General features: G+C 36.2%; 1 long non-coding RNA gene across 1 annotated transcript; it reads left to right on the top strand.

The window, feature by feature from the left end:
* Positions 1 to 281: 281 nt before the first annotated feature.
* LOC311305591 lies at positions 282 to 15,262 on the top strand. The gene is made up of 4 exons (XR_014630033.1): positions 282 to 414; positions 3,434 to 3,526; positions 4,228 to 4,344; positions 15,163 to 15,262. It is a non-coding gene; the product is annotated as an uncharacterized lncRNA (long non-coding RNA).
* Positions 15,263 to 26,941: the final 11,679 nt, after the last annotated feature.

Here is a 26,941-nt window from a genome sequence, read left to right on the forward strand (position 1 = left end):
ACCCGTGTAAACTGACAGTCGCTTCTGCAAAACCTCCCCTAAAAGACGCTTCTGAGGAAAATGAGATGTTGTTTTATAAAACTAGCCATATACCCTGTAGATGTGATTAAACCTGGAGGCAAAACCTGCCCTAAAAGACGCTGCTGAGGAGGAAAATTAGATGTTTTACAAAACTAGCAACATAGCCTGTAGATATGATTAAACCTGGAGGTTTTGAATGGAGTTTAGTCCTGTGATTGCTGATATCGGTCAGTTGTAAATGTGACTTCAAACGCGTGTAATGAGAATGTTATCTTGTGTCAATGATCTCTAAGCGCTTAACGTGTCACTTGCAAAGTGTGTGTTGTTTTTCTTTAGCCTAGCCGATGAGAATAAGCTATTGATCAGCATCCCCATAGACTCGCCCCAGGACCTGTAAGTAAATAAATGTCTCTCTCTCTCTCTCTCTCTCTCTCTCTCTCTCTCTCTCTCTCTCTCTCTCTCTCTCTCTCTCTCTCTTTCTCTGAGTAATAAATGTATAAAAAAACCGACTAAATGCATATAAATTCACAAAAAAATATATATATATATATGTATTAAATGTCAACGTTTATTGGCATGATTGTTTTGCATGTGATATTGTCATAGCATGATACACAGTAAAAGCAGTGTCAGGAAAAACACAAATAAATGAATAAAGTAAATTAATAAAACATTTCTGCATTGAAAATGCTGATCAAGCTTTGGTTGGTTTCTAAAAGGGTTCGAAAAACAGATGCACGAATGTCCTCTTTCAGTAACAGACAGAGCTCATACCTCGAGAGTATTTATCTGTCTGCATGCGCTCATGGAAATAACCAGTTGTCATTTTCATATTTTATTTCTCATAAAAATGTATATGCATGATAATGTTTATTGTATTATTGTATTGTATTGCTTTCAGTTTTATGTTCTCACCATCTCTATTTTCCTAAATCTGTGTATTCGGCAAAACGGCACATTTCTCTGATGAATCAGAGCTTATTGTGCTAGCTTGCTGTATAGATTGGCCATTAAACATCAAAAGTCAAAATGTTTGACATATTCAACCATGTGTTTACATGACAAGTGGTTATGAGACTCAATGTACTGCCAAAAGATCTGTGATTGCTTTTAGTCAGGGGAGTGTTTTTTTGTCTTCATCCAGAAGCTCAAGACCAAGAGAACAGAGACCATTTATCTCTCACATATTTAACGGTCCTGTTCAGCTTGCAGTCCTGCAAACTGTAGGAGTATTAGCACTTCTGAGCCTGGGGTTCCCTCTGGAATTTAGACTGATATTTTGAAATAGTGGTTTTCGATTTATGAGCACAATAAGGTCTGTTGTTAACACTACTTTAACAGACTTTCACATTTTGTTCTCTACAACATAATTAGCACACAGTGACCGTCATACCTCAAATCTAAGTTTTGTTGCTTAAGGACTACAACCACCAATAAAACAATAGAGATTCCTGAGGGAACCCAAAGAGAATTATCCTTCCAAGTTTGATGTCAGGACTGAACAGCTCTATTTAGTGCACTCTCCAATATGTTCAATTGATGCCAAACATCAGGAGTACTTCACCCAAAATGAACATTCTGTCATCATTTATTCACCCATTCTAAAACTGTTTGACTTTCTTTCTTCTGTGGAATACAAAAGAAGATATTTTAAAGGACTGTTTTCATCCACACAATGAAAGTCCAAAGGGTCCAAAACAACATTGGACCTCATTGCATAGACAAAAACAAACATTGATACATTGTGTTCCATAGAACTGTTCCTTTAGTGTAGGAACTCTACATCGCTTGTTTTTTCCAGTGGCAAGCGTGCATACAGTAAGTGCATCACAGAGTGTGCTTTGGTGTCTTCAGCATGTTCTGACTTGTCTTGGTCCCTCAGCAGTAGTCGGGGGTAGTGTGTGTCATTGAGGGATGCTGACATCTCAAAGAAGCCATTGACCCTGCCCCCAACACCCTACACATACAGAATGCTAACCCCATACAGACAATTATCATTGCTATGTGTGCAAGTGTATGAGTTCTATGCTCATGAAATGTTAATGTCAGACTGTATGAGAGTAATTAACACACTGCCTAAGTGCTTTTCTCTCTGAAGTCTTCCTAATGTTTGATCTTGCAGCGTTTGTGTTTAATGTCATTGTGCTGAAGCGTTTTGAGGTTTTCGTCTCATCAGGTATAGAAGATCAAAGTCTAACCTTGTTTTTGAACATGCACTCATCTGCATCTCATAATTAATATTTGTGTCTCTCTCCTACTAAATCTTCTTGATTGTTTGTGTCTGTATTGTTAAAAGAGAAAAGCAAATTTAAAGGAATAGTTAAATGAAATTTATTTAATCATTTACTCACCCTCCTGTTTTGTTATTGACTAAAACTACTAGTAAAAATATTTTCAGTAATTGAAAGAAAGCTAAAATCAAATAAAGAATAAATATTAGATTAAAAAATTAAATGACAATTAGAAAAGTTTAAAGTTTAATTACTAAAACAGAGCTTAAAAAAATCACGTAACAAAATCACTTAAAACCTAAAATAAAATAAAAATTGGAAATATAAAATTAACTCCAATTAAAATATTAATAAATAGTAAAAATAAAAAGTCATACTAAAATAACACTGTTTCAAGCATGTGTGACATTTTTTTCTTCTGAGGAATGTAAAATGAGACTCTTTGAAGAACATTCATGCTGTTCTTTTTCATTTTAATGTGTCAAGCTCCTAAAGTGACACATTAAAAGCATCATAAAAGTAGTTTAAACTGCATGTACTATCTTCCCAAGTCTATGAAGTCATACAATAGTTTTGACTGAGGAATTTGAGTTGTTATTCACTAATCTTGCCTTGAAAATCTAAGCTTGACAGCTGTGGTCTCCGTTCACTTTCCCAGCATCTGCTATAAATATCTCATTTTGACTTGCACAAAAGAAAATAAGTCATACAGGTTTTGAAGGACATGAAGGTGAGGAAATGATGACAGAATTCACATCTTCTATGGCCTGTTTTGCATCTGATAACTTTCTCAAACCCCCCCCCCCCATCCGTCTTTCGTCCACGCTCATGCGTTAGTCTGTGCAGGTATGCTGGCGGTGGGCCCCTGCGTGATTATGAGCTGGTATGAATATATGATAAGAGGAATGATGACAGTAGGCCTTTGCTGAAATATGAAACTGATGGTGCTGATTTGCCGACATTCGACAGGCCATTGCAAGCTATGGAACGTTAACACTCAAACGCTCAAATACACACCTTTCACAGCTTTGTTCACCACATCAGAGCCACCTAAATGAGTGGATGTCTTCTAAGGCCTCTGGTGTGAGTTTAATGAGCATGAAAGGAAACTGCAACTGTATTAATGCATGTTTTTTTCTGTCAACATTAAGCACTACAATGATATTTTGGCCTTTGCCTAGGTGTCAGAAAGAAGAGAGAAAAGACTCTGAGAAAGAAGGACGAGATACAGTGGAGGGGAGAAGAGACAGATTATATTTAGAAATATATTGAAGGTATGAATTCACATCGACATTATATAATATTATAAGAGAATTTGATAATTTTGCGACAATATTAAGTTTGAGGTCGGTAAGAATTTTAAATGTTTTGAAAGATATGCTCACCAAGGCTGAATTTATTTGATCAGAAATACAGTAAAAACTGAAATATTAAAATAACTGTTGTTTGTTTGTTAAAATTAAGATCCTGTGTTTTACATAATGGCTGTATGTTTTTGTTTTAACCTACATTAGTTTTTACATTTTCTTCATTTTATTCCCTCAAAGTTCAAGCAGACATGTTAATTTTAACAGATTTACAGAAGCTTCCTCTCACATCTGTGAAAAAGTTCCCGCTCTTGTAGCGGTGTTTACTGATAGTGTCTTGTCTATAATGCTAATGCTAGCACCAGTTCTCCACTGCCTGTCAACGCTGTGTTAACTATTAGTATGTTGTCTGATAACAAAAGGCCCAGGTGCTGCACAACAGGAAGCGTCAATACACTCGTCAGAGGTGACGACAGAGCGCAATGTTAAGTTATTGACATGTTGTTGAGGACACGTCCAATCTGGTCTTTCATCTAATTGTCACCTAGTTAGCGTAGTGTGAGGTGGGCATGAATGTGTGTAGCCATGTGTATTTGTCAGGTTCAGGGGGGATTATGATATTTAATATCTTTAATATGCATTTTCAATATCTGTGTGTATTTGTATAGGACACTTGACATGAAGAATCCACATCAGGAGAGGCCTGGTTGACAAGAGATGAGCAGGGAGGTGTCACTCACACAGGGGTAACAACAGAGCTGGTGGGAGGCCGGGTCAGTACCGAGGTAATACAGCCTCCCTATGGGGAGTCAGTGAGGCAGGGGAGGTCTGAGCGGACAGGGATTAGAGATGCATAGAATGTAAAGTGAATGGTACAGTGTTAGAGAGTTTTAGCAATATGTAGGTTAAGTGTTTGAAGTGTTGAAAGGATTCAGCGTTCTCATCAGGACATAGAATGGGCTGATTTAGATGGATTATGGGCCTGTCTGCCTCTAATGCTGCTGATGTGTGCACACTCTCCCTCACATTAACACAATTACCTACACTTGATGTGTGTCTGCTTTAATAGATAAATCAAGATGTATGCCACTGTCTGATTCAAGCACCTTATTCATAATGCAATGTGAAGTCCTCTTTACCTCAATGGCGACAGACATCTAAAGTGACATACAAAAATGTAAATTTTAAATAATATAAAATTTTAAATAAGATACATTGACGTTAAAAATATTGGGGTCGGGGTTTATTTTTTGTTAATAAATTGGTACTTTTAATCAGCAAAATGCATTAAATGGATCGAAAGTGACAGTATAATGACATTTATAATGTTACAAAAGATAACATTAGTTATCTTAGATAAGCATGTTTAGTGTTATTGATAAAGAAACATTAGTCTTTTTATGAGGAGACTGGCTTGTGTAACCCAACTACATTTCACATCATTCTCTGTAGCCACATCATGAGAATGATAAAATACACTGCATGATATAACATCCATTACACACCTAATGAGCTTTCTTTGCTCTTCATTATGTTGCATTAGCACTAAAAATCTGCCTTTCTTTGTCGGGAAGTGAAAATGAGAGCGAGAGGTAAATATGAAATTGTCCAGCAACTATAACTATACATGATTTCCTGTAAGAAGGGGACTTTCTAGAAGGATCTGAACGTAGCATATGCTACAATAGCTAACTTTGCTGCCCAGCAGAGGCCTGTCAATACGCTCAAAGGATCTCAAACCTTTTCATTGGGATCCACGGAGAGGGCTCCTCTCCGTCTGATAGGCTGACCTCTCTGAGGGGGTCCAATCTGTTCACAAAAGATACAATCAAGTATTGAGTAATAGACCATAAGTACATTAATGGCATTGGTTCATTTTAACATGCTTGTTTAAAGTATCCAACAGCACTTTGAAATGTGAAAGAATTCAGTTCCGGTGTCTGAGTTTCCACAAGCTAAGTGTCCACATTTAGCATTTTTTTAATTATTATTATTTTTATCTATAAGGTGCCCATATTTAGCTATTTCAGCTAACTATATTTTAGTTACCTTTATTTTATTTGAAAATATCTATTAAAAAGTTATACCAATTAAATATTATACCAATGGTTTTTCACATTGTACCTTAGCATATATCATTACATTCACAATTAGCTTTAAGCTCATCAGAGGTGCAGTGTGTGTATAGAGCTGCAGATGCTGTTGTTCTTGTTGTTTTTGTTCTTGATAAGGGATCACTGTCAGAACAAACATTTTGTCATGCTACTGAATTACTTTTTCCCACAAAACTTCCTATGTGAATGCTAAGATCCCACTGATAACTCTATTCTTCCGCGCTGTTTATCTCACTCACAGGACCGTTAGCATCTCAACAGCTATTGGAAATTCTTTCGCCTGCTTCTTTTTCACCCCTCTGTTCTGACAAAGGATGAGAGATTGTTTTTTCTCATTGAGATGTAAACACTCAAACATGTTTACTCTATTTGCATTTGTCTGCATGTCAACACACTGCAGCGGGCTGAGGATTTGAGGAGAGAAAAGTGGGGTGGGTGGGGGTGCTCGTGTTGGTGGCTGAATCACAATGGACCACAAAACACACACACATTGAGGAATGTGCCCCAGGCTTGTACAGTATTGTGTCCTGGGAGCTCAGCGGGGCAGTACTGCACTCACATACCTGAACAGAGCTGAAGCGTAAGATGGATTGGGGTAATAGCACCAACCGTCTTATAGCATCTGCCCCAAAGTGTGGCAAACTTTGTAAGATAGTGTATATGCACTGTTATGATGTTTTTGAGAAAGCATTTAAGGAAAATTATGTCATCATCGCTTACTCATTCCAAACCTGTATGACTGTCTTAAAATGCAAAGGAGAAATTCTGAAGAATGTGCTGGTCGCTCTTTTTTTCATGCAATTGCAATAAATGGAGCCTGGAGCCTTCTAGCTTTAAAAAAGATGTACAAGCACCATAAAAGTATCATCAAAGACTATTCCTCACACAAAGCTAACATATTACTTCAGTTCAGAGGACCCGGAATATATAGGAAGCATTAAAAATAAACTAATATACTAATAGATACTAAACAACATATATAATATAATTATATACCTTACTAACTAATGCATAATCCGATGTGGGCATACTGACATCAAACCATGGTCTCGCGAGAAAACGTAACTGTTTATGTTGGTGATTTCGAATGATTTCACATGAATCGATTTTCACAAAAAGTTTGCCTTTTAGAAAAATAAAACATAGCACGAAGGTCCAACCTTAAACCTAACCCTTATAGTGGTGAGTAAGCAGATCATACGAAAATATACAAAACTTGACTATTCCTCACACAAAGCTAACATACACTCACCTAAAGGATTATTAGGAACACCATACTAATACTGTGTTTGACCCCCTTTCGCCTTCAGAACTGCCTTAATTCTACATGGCATTGATTCAACAAGGTGCTGAAAGCATTCTTTAGAAATGTTGGCCCATATTGATAGGATAGCATCTTGCAGTTGATGGAGATTTGTGGGATGCACATCCAGGGCACGAAGCTCCCTTTCCACCACATCACAAAGATGCTCTATTGGGTTGAGATCTGGTGACTGTGGGGGCCATTTTAGTACAGTGAACTCATTGTCATGTTCAAGAAACCAATTTGAAATGATTCGAGCTTTGTGACATGGTGCATTATCCTGCTGGAAGTAGCCATCAGAGGATGGGTACATGGTGGTCATAAAGGGATGGACATGGTCAGAAACAATGCTCAGGTAGGCCGTGGCATTTAAACGATGCCCAATTGGCACTAAGGGGCCTAAAGTGTGCCAAGAAAACATCCCCCACACCATTACACCACCACCACCAGCCTGCACAGTGGTAACAAGGCATGATGGATCCATGTTCTCATTCTGTTTACGCCAAATTCTGACTCTACCATCTGAATGTCTCAACAGAAATCGAGACTCATCAGACCAGGCAACATTTTTCCAGTCTTCAACTGTCCAATTTTGGTGAGCTTGTGCAAATTGTAGCCTCTTTTTCCTATTTGTAGTGGAGATGAGTGGTACCCGGTGGGGTCTTCTGCTGTTGTAGCCAATCCGCCTCAAGGTTGTGCGTATTGTGGCTTCACAAATGCTTTGCTGCATACCTCGGTTGTAACAAGTGGTTATTTCAGTCAAAGTTGCTCTTCTATCAGCTTGAATCAGTCGGCCCATTCTCCTCTGACCTCTAGCATCAACAAGACATTTTCGCCCACAGGACTGCCGCATACTGGATGTTTTTCCCTTTTCACACCATTCTTTGTAAACCCTAGAAATGGTTGTGCGTGAAAATCCCAGTAACTGAGCAGATTGTGAAATACTTAGACCGGCCCGTCTGGCACCAACAACCATGCCACGCTCAAAATTGCTTAAATCACCTTTCTTTCCCATTCTGACATTCAGTTTGGAGTTCAGGAGATTATCTTGACCAGGACCACACCCCTAAATGCATTGAAGCAACTACCATGTGATTGGTTGATTAGATAATTGCATTAATGAGAAATTGAACAGGTGTTCCTAATAATCCTTTAGGTGAGTGTATTACTTCAGTTCAGAGGACTTGGAATATAGCACAATATCAACTGTGTAAAAATAAAGAGTGTCTGTACCTTGTTGGCAAAGGCTATTTACACTAACTCCGCCCACCAATGTCTGGTTAGGCCAGACAAAATCACAAAAAACCTGGCTAATAACAGAGGCAGTGGTGTGGAGAACAAGGCGGGTGGCGGTAACTTTTGATATGATCGACCCGTGTTCGAATCCGTCATTTTTCCGAACTCATTCTTCTCCCCTTTCCCACAGCATATCAGATTGGAATAGCATTTATTTCAATATAATCATTTACACTCAACATGTTATTGCTTACTGTTTTATTATGTTGGCTACAAGTGCAAATATTATCTGCCATTATTTGCACTAAGTATAAATAAACAACTACTTACACTTAGTACAATTAGCTCCTATGTACACTTAGTTAGTTTGAACTTAGTGCAAATAGCCACTTCCATCAAATAAAATGTTTAAATGTACAGAATTTGACATTATCATTGTTTTGTTCTACTCAGGTCTGAAAATCAAGAGAATAATTACAATTTATTGTATTGATAGACATGTTTTTCTTCAGGTTTATAAATTTGTCTACTTAAATTAAATCATCTAAAAGGGGCGAGAATTTTTTATATATATATTCCAGATCATATTTATATTTTTTTTATTTTTCAGGATATGCATCTTTAAATCTTTATGCATGAAAATATATGAAAATGTCCTTTGCAAGGAGAAGGCAAAAAAAAAAAAAAAAATGTAGGCTATATTTTTATTACTTATTTTCCTTTTTTGAAAGTTCCAGTCCCTGTTTATTGTATCTGCATGGAAAAGAGCGACCAGCACAGTCTTCAAAATATCTTCTTTTGTGTTCCACAGAAGAAATGAAGCCATACAGGTTCGCAATGACATGAGAATGAGTAAATGATGACAGAATTTTCAGTTTTGGGTGAGCTAATCCTTTAAAAGTGTGCCTGATTGTTATCCACACATTAAAAGGAACAACATTCATAATCTGTGTTGCATTTGTCATGACTTACATGCATAATTGCATGTATTGTGGGAAGGAGAGACTGTCATGTTAAACACTGGGATCATCCTGTTTGCTTTAACTATGAGTTTTGCCGGAACACGTGACAGACTGGTGTATGAAATGGATTTCCCTAGAAAAATGTTTAAAAAAATAAATACTTAATACTTCCCTTAAGTGACTTATAACTGGAAAATTCCAGAAAGATTTACAATTGTTCAGTGGAAATTCTGCATTAGAGTATTAAATCAGAATAAACAAGAACTAATCAAACATACTTGCCAGTAATCTTCACTATTCTTGGTAATAAACTAATATATACAAGCCTTGGGAGATCAACAGAAGAGCTGTTTGTAATGATTAGCTCCTCAATCAGACACATTCACAAATGAGCAAATACTGCTTGACTGAGATGCCTGCAAAAGAGAATATATCGATAACCGTCCACATAACCTGTATGATTTGTTTGGTTTTTGAGAAAAGTCTCTTTTGATAAGTCTCTCTTGTGAAATATTAATACAATTTAAAATAGCTGTTCTCTATTTCAATATATTTTAAAACAGCTGATTTTTTTTTTTTTTTTTTTTGCAACATCACTCCTTCAGTCACATGATCCTTTCAGAAATCATTATAATATGCTGAGCTGGTCCTCTGGAAACATTTATTATCATTATTAATGCTGAAAACAGTTGCTTAATATTTTTTTATTAACATTTTTTCTTCAAGATACTTTAATGGATGTACAGTTCAAAAGAACAGCCTTTATTTAAAATAGAAAGGAACATTACAAATGTTGTTATTGTCAATTTTGAGCAATTTAATGCATCCTTGCTTAATACTGACCCCAAACGTTTTTTTAAACGTTAGTGTATGTTGTTAATGCCAAAAACATAAAGCAAAAAGTAATTTTCTGTTTCTGTTTTTAACGTGTTGATAGTTGACTATCCTATAGATAGTTGACCAAAAATGTCAATCCTGTTATCCACCCTCATTTAGTGAAATGCTGCACACCTTTATTCTATGAATGGGGACTAAAGCTTTCAAGCTTCAATAAATGGTATAAAAGCATAAAAGTGGTCCATACAACTCATGCATTGTATTCCATTCCTTCTATATAAGAAACTAAAAGAAATTTCTAAATTAATTTCAGTTATTCAAATTTCAGCTATAGCTGTCACCCTAATCAGGCTTATTTATGAACAAATTGTCCAGGCTTGTTTTGTGAACCAGATCAACCGATACATTGAAAATATATGACTTAAAAGAAGGATTTTCTCATAATGACTGTAATTTGTTTGTCACACAAAGCTATCAAAATGAGGGCGAGTAGATAAATGATTGCAGATTTTTCCTTTTAAGGCATTTTGTGCTCAAAAATCATGATATGCATCAAGCACTTTCAGTCTGAGAGCTCTGTTTTGATAACTCATGATAGTGTTGTGAGGATCGGTCAAAGGTTATCTGTATAACTCACATTAAGATATGATCAGAGACAGCATGTTGTGCCAATGGGCTTAACATTCACACATGATCTTATAGACGCACACTCTGGACACACTTTGTTTTGTATTTCTTTAATTTGCTTCTCTTTGTAAATGGGAATGATGGATATAAGATGCTACACATCTTGCTTGGTTTGTGAGACTCGTATTTGAGTGATGGTCTGTGTCAGACACCCTTGTCGTTTGCTTCAGCCCTCAGGAGTTGGTCGTCTAGCCAGCTTTTACTGCTCCGGCTGCGGAGAGACAGAGACTGAGAGAGATGGGACGGAGCAAGAAGATTTAATTGTGGAGGGTTGTGGGTTAAAAATGAGATAGAGTGAGAGGAACATAAGGGGAGTCATAAACAAGAGGGAATGAGCGAGATGAGGGGAGGGCGCTTTCAGGATGGAGCGATGTTGAAGAGAGAGTAATAAAAGTGAGTCTTAATATAGGAAGCATTCAAAATACACTTATATAAATATGTACTAATAGATACTAAACAACATAACTTACTAACTAATGCATAATACGATGTGGGTATACGTCAAACCATGGTCTCGCGAGAAAACGAGAAAAAGATTTCGTGACATGTATCATGGTGTCGAGCTACTCATTTTTTAACTAACTTTTACTTGTCTGCTTGTCTGTGAGTCAATGTGTATGTTATGTTAATGTAATATGTCAAGTAGGTCTATAGTTCACATAATTCCTTTTTAATCTTAAAGGAGTCATAACCTGCTATTTTCACTTTTCCACGAGAATCAATGTATGTTATGATCGACTAACGATTATACACTGGCCGGGAAGCCGATATTTAAAAGTGAAGCGTTTGTTTACCTCAGGGTAAATAAACCAGCGCGCGTGCACGCGCACTCAAATACGAGATTTTGATTTCAGCTCCCTCTTGACGTCATGAGGTAGTAGGATATACCATATATGGACACCGCAGCAGGAAGCCCCCCTTCCCCTCTCCCCCTCATATTCAGTTCAGTCGAGAAAGATGGAGAAACCGAGTGCACACCGGACTTGCTCTGTGGTTGATTGCCATAAAAAACATGTAAATGTGTTTTATCTCCCAAAATCGGACGAAACTATCAGGGACCAGTGGATGAAATTCATTTTTGACGCTGTCCCAACAACCCTTTCAACTGGCGTGCAGAGCCATATATAGCGTCCACGACAGCCAAAACATCGCATTGATCTCGCGAGACAATAATGCCTTCAGAAATAAGGGTAAAAGTAGGTCTGTGTTTATTTTTTTTCCACTTTTCTTTTTTAGAAGGGCCTGAAAGACTATAATACAGCAGTAGGTATCCAATGTAATACTAGGTTATGACTCCTTTAATTATAATTCCTATGTGTCTATTATTTGTTGTTATTGCACAAAACCAATGATATACCATTTGATTGATGAAACAACAATCAACTATTTGCTTGCTTTTTAATTATCTAAATCTAAATTGTTTCCAGGATAAAGTGAATATTTAACACCATACGACAGTTGACTAAAACTAAATCACAAGCAAAATTGTTTTTCTTTACTCTAACAGTGATGGTAGTTATGGCTTATTTGATAAACCTTGACCATGGTTTTTAAATGTCTACATTCACAAACAATTGACTATGATAATCGAAAAACGCAGTCCCGGCACATCAACCTGTGGCACTGCTAACAGACTAGGTGTAACTAATCACGTTATGTCTGTGTTTTTAATGTTTTTCCATGCTTGCTCGTGACTGGCTTTGACTTGTGTGTGTGTATGTGTGGTTTGTGTGGTTGTGTGTTGGAGTACATGAGCATAATACTCATTACTGTCTGCTGTGTGCATGAGAGAGTGTCTAGAGAAAGTCCATTTGTCAGAGAAAGACACCGCTGAGACTCAAGAGTCCTCTCACTGTCAGACACAAATCAGTCTCGGCACAGTATGTTAAGACCATACCAAAAGAAAAAGAAAATGCTCAAATGTCTGCTGTGATCATGCATATGCATAATTCATTTGTCGCAAATGGACTACCACAGGCTTTCCGAGGACTGACATCCTTCGATGTGTCCTTTTTGTTAAACAGATGTGAACTGTGCAGTGAACTGAGGCACCTCTGAACCATTGGTTGTTCTCGTTTTATTTATTTATTTATTTTCTAGTTGGGTAAAAAATGAACTTTTCCGAAGTCCACGGAGAACTATATGCATTGTGAAAGACTACTCAAAGGTTCATAGACTGAGGTCAAAGAGGAAAGTAAGTGTGCATGCGTGCGTGTGTGTGTGTGTGTGTGTGTGTGTGTGTGTGTGTGTGTGTGTGTGTGTGTGTGTGTGTGTGTGTGTGTGTGTGTGTGTGTGTGTGTGTGTGTGTGTGCGCGCGCACATGTGTGTGCAGGTTTATATTATATTGTATACCTGACAAGGATAGTATACCTGAGATCAGCTACATCCCCATACACAAAAGAAATATATTTTCTGGATATGTTTTGGAATATATGCACATATTTGAAATTGGCCCAATAAATATATTTCATACTTATATTTCATATATTTTTGTTATATTTCAGAATATATTTCAATGTATTTTTTTCTGTACGGGTCCCCAAAAGTGTCAAAAATATATGTGGCATATATTCCAAATACATTGAAATATATTCTGAAATATAACAAAAATATATGAAATATAAGTATGAAATATATTTATTGGGCCAATTTCAAATATTTGCATATATTCCAAAACATATCCAGAAAATATATTTCAAATACAATTCTTTTGTGTATGGGTCGTGGGGACCAGCCAGCCATGAGGGAAATGGATTAATAAACTAAACAATGTTTCTTTGAACATGTAAAAATGCAGATGATGGTGTAGGTGTTGGGTTATTGGATAGAAACTACAGTTTGTACAGTATAAAATCATTACGCCTGAGTCCCCACAAAGATAGTGAAAACCGTGTGTGTGTGTGTGTGTGTTATTTTTGAGTCTGTCCAACCAATTATCATCAAAAGCAAAATAGTTTTTTTTTAGTTATAGTTTTTGCAGTGAATTCCATGCTTCAAATATCTTAATTCACATAGAATTGGCTTTTATAACAGAGAGACCTACAGCCACATAAGCATCTAATGGCACATTTAGTGTCGGAGGGTTTCCATTAGTCTGTCTGTCTTCTTCATTTTGCTTAACATACCAGCTGCTACCCGCTGGTCTTTGTGTTTTCTCCTCAGATATTGAGGCAAATTAAACCCCACTGAGTTTGTTTTTTTTCCACATCTTTCTCCGCTCAGGTCATTTGCACTTGTCGAGCACTCTATGATGAATTGTGTCTAATTCTTTGTCTTTAACAGTGCAGTTTCTACGTGGGTGGCCGGGACTGAAGGCAGACACAGTGGGATATTCAGAGAATATTTTACTTTAAATAAAGAAACATAAGGTAAGAAAAGTGGCATTGGGGCGAATGTGGAACAAAAAAAGTTTCCCTCGTAATGGCAGTGAAAGGAAAGGAGGGGCCATGCAGTGGGTGGTAGGTCCAGAAATGCAGGTGGTCTGACCAACTAAGTCATGATGGGAAACAACAGTGTCTGCAAAGTTGTGAATTTACCGCACTGGTGATGAGGCAAAATGAACCTTCAGTCTAGTCTCACTCAGCTATAATGAGCCTGAACTTGGGAGGATGGGGTGACAATGATTTTTGTGGGTCTTTTTTTCACAGCATGTACTAATGTGTGTGTGTGTCTATATGTGTGTGAAATTTACTTACAATTTCTGAGTGAAAACTTTTATTCATTGTACATACATACCTACTTTCTGCACTACAGTTCAGAAGTTTGGGTCAGTAAGATTTTTTTTTTTTTCATTCAAGGATGCATTGATTAAACTAATCAAAAGTGACAGTAAAAGAGATTATAGATTTTTATTTCGACTTGACCTTTCCATTCATCAAAGAATCCTAGAAAAAAAGTGTATCAAAAAATATTAAGCATCACAACTGTTTTCAACATTGATAAAAATAACAAAATGTTTCTTGAGCAGCAAATCATCATATTAGAATGATTTCTGAAGGATCGTGTGACACCGAAGACTGTAAGTAATTCAACTTGGCCATCACAGGAATAAATGACATTTAATGACATATTAAAATATAAAATAGTTTTGAATTATAATAATATTTTTTACTGTATTTCGATCAAATAAATGCAACCAGTGACTTCAAAACAATCGTACATGCTACTTACATGTAAAAATCCTAGGAACTGATTTTAGTGCTCAGATGAATTGGCAAAACTATATTATATAGTATATTTTAGTACGATTGTATATTAGACTTAAGTCAAATAATCTTGCCTGGCCTGAATATCTTCACTGCAGTTCTTTAGAAACAACACTAATCGAAACAACAGCTCAGCATGAACCTAACAACCAAACTATCCGATTTGTACACAGTACTAAAACTGAATCTTCTTATGAAGTGTTTTATCTGAATAGATAAAATCCTTCATTTGAACTCTTATGTCCTCTATTGTATGAAGATAGACACTGCTGAAGGCCAGCCGGCACTCTCAGATGTTGAGAAGCATGTGTGTGCCAACGGAGGAGACTCACCAGACGTCAGGGATGACTCAAAATCTAGTTTATGTAAGCATTCAGACCAGACAATATCATTTACTGTACGTCTAAGACAGCTGCACTCACACCTAACGGCTTCTACACATGTGGACTAGACAGACAAAAACTGTTAGTGAAACATAAACTCTCTTTCTCGCACATAGTGTTCATACACAGATTCATGCAGACAGACATGCCATTACAATACAAACATTCAGAGCGCAAGCTGTCCATACATGTCAGTATTTTAATGTTTTATACTTTTTTTGTAGTGCTGTATCAAATATGTACAATTTTGACTTGATTCTTCTTTTTGTACAATAAGCAGTTTTGTTACTACTTTGATTCACCGTTTTATGTCAAATGAGCTGTGAAAGACATTTTCATAGAAAAACTAGGCACTTTTTGAATCATTCAATAGAATATAACCAACTGGCATTCACTAACTCTCTTCTTCTTTTCAGCATAAGGATGGCACTGACGTCGATGAGATGCCTGAGATGTGTGTGTTTCTGTCTGGACTGCCAAGGTTAGTCTCTGAATGGGGGTTTGCACGTGTGTGTCATCGGAAGTACGCTGTGCGTAGGTGAATAACAGAGTTGTGTTAACCTGTGGTGCGTGTGAAACCCTTACACACACACACACACACACACACCTCCGTGGACTGGGTCTCTACAGTAACGTCACTTGACTTAAGCTGACGACCACAGCATAATCGTTATCATAACTATTATTGCATAGTGTTTCACAGACATAGTCTTTGATAAAAATGTGATTTTCTCAGCTTTTTGTTCAAAATGTTCCTTTATTATTATTATTATTATTATTATGATTATTAAACTTACACACATTCAAGTGTTGATAAAAAAAAAAAAAAAATCAATGAAGCTAGAATTTGAAAAAAAAATTTATGGCATTGGCTGGCAACTTAAAAAAAAACACTGGTCAGGAAAGAGTTTAATTATTTTGTAGCTAGAAACATTTTGATTGATTTTAGTGAATCAGTTCATATTAAACATGTGTAGGGATGTCTGATTCATTTTAGTGAAAGTTTTTCAATTGTGTATTTTTCTTTATCATAATTATTGAAGTAGACAGTATAACTTTTCAAATATAGATAGAATTGTAAGAATGAACAACTTCCTCAAAAGGTTGGCTTTACTGTACAGTATAGAGATATTTTAAATTAACTTGACAAACTAGCTTTTTCAATAGTTCACTATCAAATAATGATTAAGAGAAGGAAGAGGAGAGAGCAGCAAGGAAAATAAAGGGCAAGTCAAAAGCTGGTCAGAGCCTTGGCAACTGTGTTACTGAGTAATTGAATTAGATGCCTCTGTTAAAACATGGTGTACCCCTTAAACCACATCAGGACAGGATATGAGCCACAGCTGTACATCACTGAGATGCTCAAGACACTGCTGCTAAAGCTGAGTTTCTAAACCATCAAAATGAGCCTTTTATCATTTCATCTGTGCTTGGGCCGCATGAACTACCTGTATCTTCCTGTAACTCATACTGAAACAGCAGAGGAAGAGAACACACTGCAGAGAGAAAGGGAAATTTAGCCTGACAAGTGCAGCAGCCTTTCCAGTGAATGAGAAACCAACAGAAAGTAGCACAACCAGACATATTGAAAAATCATCTTGACCTTATAACCGTGCATTCAATAATGCTTGAATAATTCAAATTTGACAAATGATAATACAATTAGCTAGGAGTGCTTGCAGGAAGTAGGACAACCAGGGACGAGAATAGAGATAGAACAAGAGCGGATGATTTAGAGAGAAATGAGGCCAAAGTCATGGTAAGAGGGTTATGAAAGGCACATGTATTAGGTGCTATCAAGACAGTGAAGTACTCATGAAAGGGAGGAGAGATGAAGAGATTCAAGTCAAGCACAGGACCCCCTTAAGCTGTTATGAACGGCTACCACAGTCCAAAACACAGTTTGAGATAGATTTCCAACAAGAAAGGAATGTGACATTCATGTATTTCAATAGAAATACTGTAATGTGGACACTTACAATTCTTTCATCGTTCACGTGTTTGACAGGTAAAAGTAGGTCGTGAGTCTGTTTTTGTGAGGTAGAGCATGATGAATCACTGAATTGAAGTTGTGTGATGTAAACGATAGAATGAATAAGCACTGATAGTGGCCAATGCAACTACTTATCATCGAGCTTGTTATTGAAAAGGTAGACTAGCTTATGAATTTCCATGCTGCTGGTGAACCTACATAGAGACAAAAGTGACTACTGGTCAGCCATGATGATGAAGCTGGTCGTGGTGAATAGAGCAGAACACATATTTAGTAGAGTTTACCTAACATTTGTACGTAAATGTTACTGTAGATCTTTATTACGTTTGCTTCAAGTATTGATCATAAAGTAGAAAAAGCTTGCAATATTTATTCACAGAAATTTAAAGTTAAGTTAAATCTATTCAGTTCAAATTCTTTTCAAGGTCTTTTCTTAAAGGAAAGTCTACTGTGTGCAATTGTTCAACATTTGTGTGTGTTGTTTTAAAATTTTGAAATTTACCACAAATGTGCTAAATAAGTCAATCTTGCTAATTTCTTCAGTGAGTGAAGTCTTGCTGGTTAAAGGGATAGTTCACCCCAAAAAGAAAATTCTGTCATCATTCACTAACCCTCATTTTGTTTTAAAATCTGTGACTTTCTTTCTTCTGTGTAAAAAAAAAGGAAGATATTTTAAAGAATTTTGGCAACCAAACTGTTTTGGTTACCTTTGACTATGCAGGGAGACATTTCTCAAAATATATAGTTTTTTTGTTTTTCACTGCAATCCAGAATACATATTTGGAATGACATGAGGGTGAGTAAATGATGTCAGATGTTTATTTTGGGGTGAACTATCCCTTTAAGCGTTTTAAGGAAGCTGCTGGGGACTCCAGCCACCAACATCCAGTACACATCATATGCTGGTAACCTGCAATACGGTTTTTCTTCAAAAGGGTTTGGGGCAAAAAATTTGTTTATATAACCATAATCATTAGAGGATTGTCTCTCTATCTTTTTGTTTCTGGGTCACTGAAATGAAAAAATCAAAATGCATCATGCACGCTTACAGACCTATTATATTGGTCTTTATCCATTCAGGCAAAGCACTGTGACAGTGTGTTCCAGCTTTATTTTTAACACTTAAATTGCTGAGGCATAAAAGTAGCCTTTGCACCTTCATCTTCATCAGCACCTGCACACACACAGTGACACTCAGTGAGAAATGGTCAGGGTGAACCCCGGTGCCCCTGCACACATTGAACACTTTGTAATACTGTTGCTATGGCAGCCAACTCTGACTCTCCGATGACTAAATCTTAATAGCCTATGTCACATTTCAGGTGCACCATGGGAATCATGCACTCCTCTCTATCCTTAATCCTATTTTCCTCCCCTATTATTGGATTTAATTCACTCAAGCACTTAAAAACACTTTAAATGCCATTTGCAACACATTTTTCTACTGCAATGTGACATTTCCTGGATAACAGGATATTCAGTGGCAAAAATGCAAATCTGTCCACCAACAAGCGCATGCGTGAATAGATTAGAATACCGCTGCTAAATGTTTCTTAAATCACACTTAAATTAGGGCACTCTCTTTTTTACTTTCTCTGGCATTAGTTTGGTGGTTGAGGGGTGTCACAGCGGTCATGAATTCATGCATACACAAATACGCAGTGTGTTTATAATAAGACTCAACAGGGCACGTTCAGATGGATTGCAGATGGGTCTTGGGAACACTTTGTCTTCTGGTTGGAATACACACAAAGTCACCCTTTATTTTCTCTCTTGCACTTTTCATGCCTCCCAACTTTTTGGATTTGTTATTGCACACTATACCTACTTTGCCTCTACCACCTTTTATGTATTAACTTCAATAAACACATTGAATACACTCGTTTTTTTTGTTTTTTTTGGTATTGACTTGTTTGTAAAATAACCTCAAGACAAAAAACTGAATGATTTAAAATGTGAGTAATTATGTGAAAGTAATTAACTGCCTAATAGTTAATGTACCTTGCCCTGATTTCATCATGTGAATAAATGAAGCATTAGCCTTTATAGCACAGCTCACCTTGTATTGTAGTAAAATGTAATTTATTATTTCCCATAAAGTTTACATTTGGAGGTCCACATTTAATACTAATCATTTTTAAATAATGTACACATATACAATAAATGACTAACTCCGCAAACTAATCATCTATCTTTTCTCAGCCTATAAACAAGGGCTCTAAGTGACTTTAATTTCACCAGAGGGCCCAATCAGAGCCAATTAGCCCGATTAACGTGATTCTAGTATGCTGTTATTCAGGCTATTCAGTCATAAACAGATATTGCACACACACATACAGTGAGAGGATCAAATTCATGACTCTTAAAGGACTGGTTTAAACTATAACCTCAGACACAGGATAAATGGCCACAAAGCCTCTCCAATGTCTCAGCATTGTTTTTGTTGTTGGTTTTAAATATCACAGCTATGAATATTTTATTGTGAATTTTGTTTGATTGGTTTAGTCTAGTTAATTTCCTGAAAGGCTGCAGACATGTTTGTAATGGTCAAGCTTGACGAGGACTACTGGAGACCTGAAACTACCACAACACCAGGCTACAGCCAAAACTATGACCAAATGAAATCAGAAACAGGTTTTTATGTAAATAGTAAGTTAAACATTTAAAGGATGTGTGATTATAAGAGTATTTGTTGGTAATACACAGTGCTGGAGTGCTCAATGTCCCTCGCCAGACACAAATTTCTCATGACTAAATGTGGCTTTCCTTTTATTCTGCTCCTTTGAACAATCAGTGTCTGTGGGAAGGTACAGAACATAAAATCAAAAGCACATGTTCAGCATACACAAAGTCTGTCAGCATTTCTCATGATTGACAGAGCTTACTAATATCCTGCATTTTGGACTTTTCATTCTGGCAACAGCTCGTACATTCTAGGCCATAAACTAAACAAAATCAGTCTCAACGTTTGGCTCTTTTATGACATAAAAGCTTTAACCTTACAATTCTAAAAAATATATATATATTTTTGCCTTTAGTTCACCTTATTTTTAAGTGATGGTCACATGAACTCTGGTAGGCCTAATTGTAAGTTATGCACTGAGTTCAGAATAACATAGGGTGGATTGCCCTAATGTGGGACACTGCCTAATGTGGGACACCTAAGCTCCAGTGGGTGTGGCTCTTCCCCAAACTAATGAATGTCACTGAAACTATGGGAAAGCCAAAGCTGTAGTGTCATGTGAACAAAATCATATAACCTTTGAACTGTCCAGTCATAAATTAGGGCGGGGCAATCATCAAACAGGAAGTACTTGCTGTGAAAGCTACAAGAAGGTCAGTGACATACAATTTTGACCAAATTAGTGTTAAGGGTATAAATTAATTATTATCAAAATAATCATGCTACTTTTTATCTTAACGTGTTTATAAAATGTTTGTTCATTAAAAAATAGTCTAGCATAGTATATATTTAAGCTATATATTTGATTTTAATAAATTGTTCTATTGTCCCACTTTAGGACAAGTAGTGTCCTAAAGTAGGACAGTATGATTAGCCTAATGTGGGACAGTTGTAAAGCTACATGCCAGTCAAGAATGTGTGGTGGAGCATGGTTTATGCAGCAGTAATGGTTATTTACATGTTCTTAATGATCTTTTGCAGTATTAAAATACTTTATTACTACAGATATTTAAGGGCAAGGGACATGTAAAGGTTGCCTATTCCCAGAAATGTAGCGACTTATTAACTTCTGCAGGCCATTTGTTATCTGCTGTTTTTTTATCTGTTGTTGTTTGATATATTGTAATAAGCCTATGCAACATTTTATATATTTACCTTTAAATATAGGCTACTTAAAGAGTTCATAATAAATACATTCATAATAATAAGTTAATAATAAATTCATGCATGCAAAACCATAATGTTGTTTTATTTGCTTGATGATGCTCAATTGTCCAACGTTCATCTTAAACCTTGGTTTTATGACAGGAACAACATTGCAAATAGTAAAATGACTGAACATAAAAATAAAGAATTAAAGAAATAGACAGAATTACTTATTGAGGATGTTTGACTATTATTCATGAATGAAGGTGCACCATGGTTTAGACCTTTTAGCATAGACTTTACAGTGTCCCACATTAGGCAAATGACTGTCCCACATTAGGAAGCTGCACATTTTCTCAGACAATTTGGCACTAAAAGCACTGATATCTGTATAATTTATTTTATGAATGTGTTATCTGCATTTTCTCTTTTGATTTGATTAGAAAACCCCTTGAGGATTCCAAAAAAGGTATTGTATGTGGATTTAATGTATTGTCTTCACATCGTAATATTCTACAAAAGTCTGAAAAAGCAAAAAATGTCCCACATTAGGGCAATCCACCCTACTATCATATTGATCATACTATTTATTTCATATAAAGATACAGTATGCCAGAAAATACATCACACATACACTTTACACTTATACACCAGTGTTTCTAAACCTTTGTGACTCAAAGGTTATCGTCCAACACAATTTTTGAAGGTCCGCCATTATATTGGTTAAGATACCTTCTTAATACAGCATTTCTCTAGACAAGAGAGATTGAGTGTTGATATTTAATTAACCCGAGTGATTCCAGATTCAAGTTACAAAAACTGTATGTGAAACGGACACCAGCTGGAACTGTGCAGGTAAACCTCACTCCCCTGATCTCAAGAGGCGCACGCAAAAGACGTTGGAGGCTACGTCCGTGTTAGGGCGTCTTCCTCCCATAGCGGAAACGCCGGTTCGAACATATGTTACATATGTTCTTCAATAAAAATATTGGTAGCACTTTATTTTACTGACCTGTTCCTCATGTGCATACTATGTACTTATTATAGCAATTACAATAACTGAGTTACAATAACTAGGTACTAACCCTGAACCTATCCATCAACCTAACCTTAACCCATATAGTTACAGTACTTTCTTAGGTAAGTACACTGTAAATACATGTAGTGTAAAATAAAGTGTAACCAAAATATTAGCTCTTGAGGAAAAAGAAAGGAAAAAAGAGACTGACTTGAGACCGACTGCTATACCATCTAGTTTATGATTTTTCAAAGAGTGGTATGACCTCAAATGGAGCATTATTTTTTATTACAAGGTAACATTCAATGTTTTCCAGTTAAGGGAACATGCATTATAAATCCACATTCCCTCATTTGTTGTTGCTTATAGCTTTAGCATGTTAGCTTAGGCCAAGATTCAAAAGGCCCAGCGTGGCCTTATCAAACATTTTGCACATGAAAATACAAAAAAGCAAACAAAAATTGTCATTTGTAAGGTGCTCTTTTCTACATTAAACTTCTTGACGAGCAATGTTGAGGTTAAATAGGTAGGCTTACATCATCTACACTACAAAGTGTCAAATATTGTCGAAGTATGCCAAATGTGAAGAAACCTGGTTCAGGCCAGTCTGAAACAAGTCGGTTTAAAGAACAGTATGGCATCTATCCACACACATATCCTGTCTGCCCACAGCTCAACCTCTGCTGGAGCAGGACGAGGTGAAGTGTGTGTTATGTCTGACAGTGATCCTCTACATGAGATGAATTTTTGTTTTGTCCTCCTGAGAAATGTAAAAGGATCCTACATAATTCAGCTCTTTGTTCCATCGGTGACCTGGAGAAGGTCGAGAAATTTTTTTTCTCCGTTTACAAGCAGACTTCAAAGCTCTTGTGTGTGTGTTTGACAGAGAATATATAAAGCTGTGGGGTTGCACTGGATGAAAGTGATCATCATTCATGTGAGAGCAACACAAAGAGACAGATAGAAGGAGAGCGAGCGGGAAAGGAGGAAGTATGTTTCTGTATCAGAGACACTGAGAGAGATTATTTGTGTGATAGCCTTTGCTGGTCCAAGCTGGTTTGGTGTTGTTGCTGCCATGTCATTTGCCAGCAAAAAATTCTTTCCGATTTATCTTTCAGACATTTCAACCGAATGAGGGCAGAGGCACCAGGGCCCTCGAAACCCTAGCGATGGTCCTGCTTTCTGATGAAACTGGTTGACCACATGAGGATCGCTGGTTAAGATAATTTGGGATACAAGCATCCCACATCATCATTTTCAACACTCCTCAGATATAAACATTGGTCCTACTTGTTATGGCACCCCTTCATGAAGGGTAGTAGTTTTTCACTGCTGTGTTATCCAAACACATCTTGTTATTCCCCTCTGAAAAATGTCCACGTCATTCAGCCTGAAACCCCTTTCCTCAGAAAGAGTTCTCTCTGCCAAAAAACATGAACGTGGCATCCAGTCCAATCCTGTACCACATTTTACATCTGGGTCACATCAAAGTAGCCAGACATGGTCCTGGAAGATAGCCGACTGGCACTTTGTCCAGATCCAATCACAGTCCTGTGTGAGTATGGCCCAACTCTTCAACATCCCGCATGGTACAGGCCAAAAATAGAGCAAATGTTCTTGTTTGGGTTTAAATTTCATGACATTGAGGTTGTTTGTTACTCTCAGGGTACAAAGCTATATGTGCATGTGTATTCTTCTGCCAATATAGACGAAACACTGAAATAAAATACTCTGACAGACTTTCCTTCACTTATTCAATGGCACCGCAACACTAATGAGTCAGTTCTTTTACTGAATCAAATACACACAACTAATCACTGACTTTGGAGGTTTCACCATTACAACAACTTATTGGTCTTTAAAAATGTCTGGCATTCATTTTGTGATCAAATTTAGCACTCTTATGGAAATATTTGTAATTACCATTTAAATCTGACTCATTTTCAAATTGTTTGTCACAAATCAACATCTCAAGAAAATGTTTTGGGGTTTCTAATCAAAATATGACTTTCTGTTACAAAACAGGGCATTCATTTCATACATGTCCACTGTAGAGGACACCAGGAATTAAATCATGTTTATCAGGCCTTTTGGGAGACACAACAAGTGAATAGGGAAGTGAATATTCCTATGAAATATTATATTATTATGAAAATGTTGCCAATTATTACTCCCATTATTGCCCCAAGAAGACATTAATCTGCAAATGTGATACAGTGTATAGATATGTTGTATTGAATGGGAAAACCTATTATGGTCATTTCCCCCCACATATTGCATAAAGTAAAATGGTAGTTATATCAATTCATTCTGTTATATCTTTCATAGTTGAGAATCAACATTATACAAGGTTTGGTTAAACAAAATCCTGAAACCTAAAAATTGATTGGTGAATGAAAAAAAATCCCATTGTTTTTGCCTATACATGTCATTTCATGTCTTTTTGTTGACAAGTCCTGGTGTCCACTACAGTGGAGATAGCATAACATATGAATAATATATATTTTTTCAAAAATGTAATTTTTTCCCAGTTGTTTCTTATGCCCTAAATGATGTAATTACATGAAAAATACTTCAAAAAACTTTATATATATGCAATCATCACACATTAAACAGCATATAAATCAAAACTGTTAGGTACCAAATGAAATGTTGACTCAGGAAGAGGTTCAGGACTGTGAGGCTTTGGTGGTGTTGATGGACTCGATCTACTCCATCTGTGTTCTGATCAGATAGTCTTTGACAAAAATGTGATTTTCTCTGCTTTTTGCTCAAAATGTTGCTTTTTTAATGAAACTTATCCACAAAAAAAAGGATGCATGAAGCTAGAATAAAAAAAAAAATTTAAGCTGAGGGTCTGTTCTTTCTTTTGATATATTGTATGTTCAGATATTCATACAACAAAATATTCTGGGGGCCATGAAACTTGTGAAAATGATTAAAAATGCTGGCGCTGACTGGCAAAGTTTTTCTAAAACGTTGCCAGGGAAAGAGTTCATGTTAGTTTAATGCATTAACGTTAACTAAGGAGCCCTTATTGTAAAGTGTTACCATTTATTCCTTACAAGTACTAAAAGAATGAATATGAAGCAGAATCCTGGTTCATCCTGGTAGCGAAGTGCTGAATTGGCTAAATAATTAATACGAGCTACATTCACAATGTTTAGAAGAACAAAAGCCACAACGGTTTATAATTATGGTCCATAGGCATAGTGTTTCCAGACATCTTAATTGTATATGTGTCTATCAAAAGTGATTCACAAAATAGGCCGTAGCAAGCGGAAACCTGCCAATCACAGAACGCTTAAATTTACCCTTTGAACATTCCATATACCATAACATCCAACATTTGCCATCTGCCCATCACTAGGCCTCTATGGCAAGAAACACTCATATATTTCCTTGAATTAAAGACGCAATAGTTGTCTTCCTGTGCAGAGGCAAGTGTTTGGGTTCAGTGCTCAAGTATTCCTGTAAAGCCTGCGCTTTCTTTCTAAAAGGAAAGTATTGTTCTCTCCCTTTTTGAAAATCATGTAACATCCATTACCATAATGTTTGAAATTCAGTTTCCTCTTCCTCCTGTCTGTTCCTTCAATCACAATGAAACTCACAATGCATAGAAACTGTAACTAAGGACCCAGTTTGTGTAATGAAACCATTAATCACTTCTGTGCCCATACATTTGACTTCGCCCTGTATGTTAGATAACCAAACTACTGTTTCAAGTTTTACTATTTCAAACTACTGTTTTAAGATTCTGTCTTAATATCATTTTCTAGTGTATAGTCAGTCAGACCTCGCTCTAAACTTACGTCAACACAGAATGAATCATGTAAATGCATTATGTTGCGTTTATAATCAGATTTATTGACCATTAATGATGTTATGCCTTATTATTTTCTACAGCTAAGTGTTTCTTTAATTTCAGGCACTTTTATATCCCAGGAGTTGGTTTTATTAAAACTTACAATCATTTTCTTTAGCTTTTTGTTATATAAAGGGAACCTTTTGTCCTTGGTTTTATCATTTAATTTCGCTACTTTTCAAATGCCAGTTATTTACTGGTATTTTTTTGTTTTAAAATATGACAATCCATCGTAAAAATATATATATTACACTCTTTTTTAATACTTACCATGTGAAAATTATATATATATATATATGGTATTTTACATATATGTGGCACATATATGTGGTATATATATGGCCAAATTTTGTTGTCCCTAACAAGTGTACTTGTTTACCAAGGAAACAGTGAAAGGTATGCAATAAAATGAGAAAAATGATATATACATTTTTCAATGTCCATATTTTCAAATCTAAATTTTAAAGTATTTAAAAATATTTGTGCACTGTAAAAAAAAAAAAGTTCCACCTATTACAACTTAAAAACTTAAGTTCAGTTACTGCCTTAAATTGAAGTATAATCAAAGTCATTTAAACTGAAAATATATTAATATATTAATGTGGAGTTATTAGCTTATACATTTTTTTTAGAGTATTTATAATTTATCAAATGCTAGTGAAGAAATTAGCAAGGCAAAAGAGTCAGACATTTTATTCCAAAAATGTCATTTCCAGGATAAAAATGCTAAATACACAAATATATATTCACCTGTTTAGTATCTTTCTGTGCTGCTAATTTGTGAGCTACTTCTACCTGATAAAATCTTTTAGATTTATATCTTGATTTTTTTAATTGTCTTAGCTTATTTTCATGCTTGTTTCTTCATATTTGAACTAATTTTAAGTCATCTTAGCCCCCTGGTTGAGAACCGCTGCTCTAAAACAAGAGTAGGGCACTGCACTGAGGGG

This window comes from Rutilus rutilus, assembly GCF_951802725.1.
Source record: "Rutilus rutilus genome assembly, chromosome: 15".
NCBI classification, from domain to species: domain Eukaryota; kingdom Metazoa; phylum Chordata; class Actinopteri; order Cypriniformes; family Leuciscidae; genus Rutilus; species Rutilus rutilus.